The sequence below is a fragment of the Crocodylus porosus genome, unplaced genomic scaffold, assembly GCF_001723895.1.
Source record: "Crocodylus porosus isolate Cpor-Errol unplaced genomic scaffold, CroPor_comp1, whole genome shotgun sequence".
Lineage (NCBI taxonomy): Eukaryota > Metazoa > Chordata > Crocodylia > Crocodylidae > Crocodylus > Crocodylus porosus.
This window is the reverse complement of record NW_017728914.1, coordinates 31,423,725-31,426,111: the sequence shown is the minus strand read 5'-3', so window position 1 is coordinate 31,426,111 and position 2,387 is coordinate 31,423,725. Positions and strand designations below refer to the sequence as shown.

Below are 2,387 nucleotides of genomic sequence, written 5' to 3'. Positions count from 1 at the left end.
GGGTGTACACAGCAGCGGGAGCTGCTTCTCCCCCCCCCGACATGCCACCACTATGTCACATGCCCTGCCTCAGCTCCTGCCCCACTCCTTCCTCACCATGGGGGGGGGGTCTTAATCTGTCCTTCCACACCCCTTCCCTCCCCCCACAACTGACTTACTAGCTGCATGCAGCTCTTCAAGCTGCTGGGATGTGCCTCTCACTGCCTGCGTGCTGCGCTGTGGCTGCACTCATGCATGGGGCATTTATTGGCCAAACTGTCAGCCTCATTGGCTGATTTTCTTTTTCTTTCCCCCCAGTGCAGCAAGTTTTCTTTATATTGGTGCCGATCTGATATCGAACTGATGTATTGGTGCACCTCTACTGTTTTCTATTTAGTCATTAGTTTGAGCATTGAAGAATATAACTTGCTCAGAAGGAACTGAATTAAGTCAGCAAAAATAAAAACTTTAAATTAAAGTGTACTGCTTTTGGGGGTTGTCAGATGGCCTGGGAAACTTTACTTCCCACTCTTTCATATCTGGGTTTTACTTGTATGGTGTGTAAGATCACATGTTGTTGTTGGGGTTAGGAGATAATACCTAAGTATGAGAGGCTGCTTAAAAACAGAGTAAAATAGCTGTCTTTTTTTTATTTCCACCTGCTTGAACTCAGGATTACTTTTTTTCTCATAGATTTCACTTAAATCCCCCAAATACTTTTGTTTTATTTTCCATTTGTTTCTGGCTGTTTTTTTTTTTTTTTTTTGGCTCTGCTGCCTCTTCATTCGGTGTATTTGCTGTGGAAGTAGTAGAGTGGTGAGATTGCTCTGTTTTTTAAATTGTCACCTCACTTTTAAATTGGCCGATATGATAAAAAAATAACCAAAACCAGGGTTAAAGTGCTGTAAAAATCTCCTAGATACTGATAGTTTGTTCCGTGCTTTGCTTCAGCAGCATTTCATTTGTGGGTGTAGAATATTTGTTGGTTGCCAAGATAAGCAAATGCCATTAAGATTACAAAAGCAAGACTTGTGATGCTGTTTCCATAGAAGACCTTGTGAAGTACTTGTTTGCCTCAACAAGGAATACAGTATTAATGGTTGTCTTAGATAGGAGATGTGACATTAAAATGCAGAATGCAACCCACTTTTTCACGCTAACAAGTCTAAGTATTGAAGTCCATATGATATTGCATGCAACTTATGCACCTTTACAGACTACGTGAATATCTACCGTGCCTTCTGACTGACTTCAGACTCACATGGCTAACTATCTCTCTCTTTACTAGTTTTAGGCTGGATACAGCAATATTCATCCTATCATTACTCTTTATTCTAGAACCTTTCATTATGAATAATTAAGATTTATGGAATTTGGTAGGAACTTCTGGATGATCTGTGGAAACATTCTCCCTGTATTTTAAGATATTTTTCTAGAACTGGCAATGGGAAGAAGGAATCCAAGTTTCTCTCACTAAAATGAAAGCAGTCAGTTTAACTATTGTCATGTTGAAATATTTCTCCTTTTGTATTCTGAGAAGAGGGATGTATTTTATTTTAAATATGGTTTGTTGAATGGGGTGAAATTTGGGAATCTTGTCTACCCTTGCTCTACGTTAGCTTTCCCATTGTTAGTGGAAAGTTAGCGGGGAAAAAAAAAAGATGTGCATAATAGCAACCTATTTTGTTGTTTTATTACTCTTTGGTAATTGCTTCCTGGGAAAAACATAATTTTTAATAATGCAACTCTTTTTTCCCATTGGATTCACTGTTCTCCTCTCTTCCTTCTTTCCTTCATTCAGCTTCCAATTTCCTTACCCTACTGGGAAAAAAGATCACAAATAAAATACAGGTATTTTGAAGTATTATTAGCCCTTACTGTTAGTCCCTGTTTGGAAGGCAGTGGGGTGGTTTATGTGGGTCATTGACACTGTCAACAGTCTGAAGACTACCTTGGTTTATTCTCTGTTTGTTAGGTAATTTTTGCAGTTGCAAGGGTGACAGTGCTTTTAAAACTTAGATTTAGGTTGAAGAGTCTAAATAACACAACCTACATAAAGAGAGAACTGATCTGATTGATGTATTTATGGGATATGGATGTTTTGTGTTTGGGATTTTCATATGTGCTTTAAAATTTTCAATGCTAGGAACTTTGTGCTCTAATTCCAGTTTTGAATGAATAATTTTCTAAGAAGTTTGGAAAAAGAAAGGAGAGTAGTAAGATTCTTATGCCCAATTGGACGGATTATGTAATAGGAAATATAGTTCTTTAGACTGCTGTTGGCTCTGATCATTCATCACCCTTATGGTGAAGAGATGCAGTGCCTATGACGTGAGCTATTTCATAGATTTCATAGACATCAGGGCTGGAAGGGACCTCGGGAGATCGAGTCCAGCCCCCTGCCCAAA

At 38.8% G+C, this 2,387-nt stretch overlaps 1 protein-coding gene across 7 annotated transcripts in view; it reads left to right on the top strand.

The window, feature by feature from the left end:
- FAM13B (family with sequence similarity 13 member B) overlaps window positions 1-2,387 on the top strand; it is a 65,132-nt gene that overhangs the window by 8,208 nt on the left and 54,537 nt on the right. Inside the window, exon 2 of one of the 7 annotated variants that reach the window (XM_019535151.1) lies at window positions 1,781-1,830. The exons of the other annotated variants lie outside the window; for them this stretch is intronic. The gene's annotated coding sequence lies outside the window, so the exon portion shown is untranslated. The remainder of the gene's footprint in view (window positions 1-1,780; window positions 1,831-2,387) is intronic. 7 annotated transcript variants of the gene reach the window in all.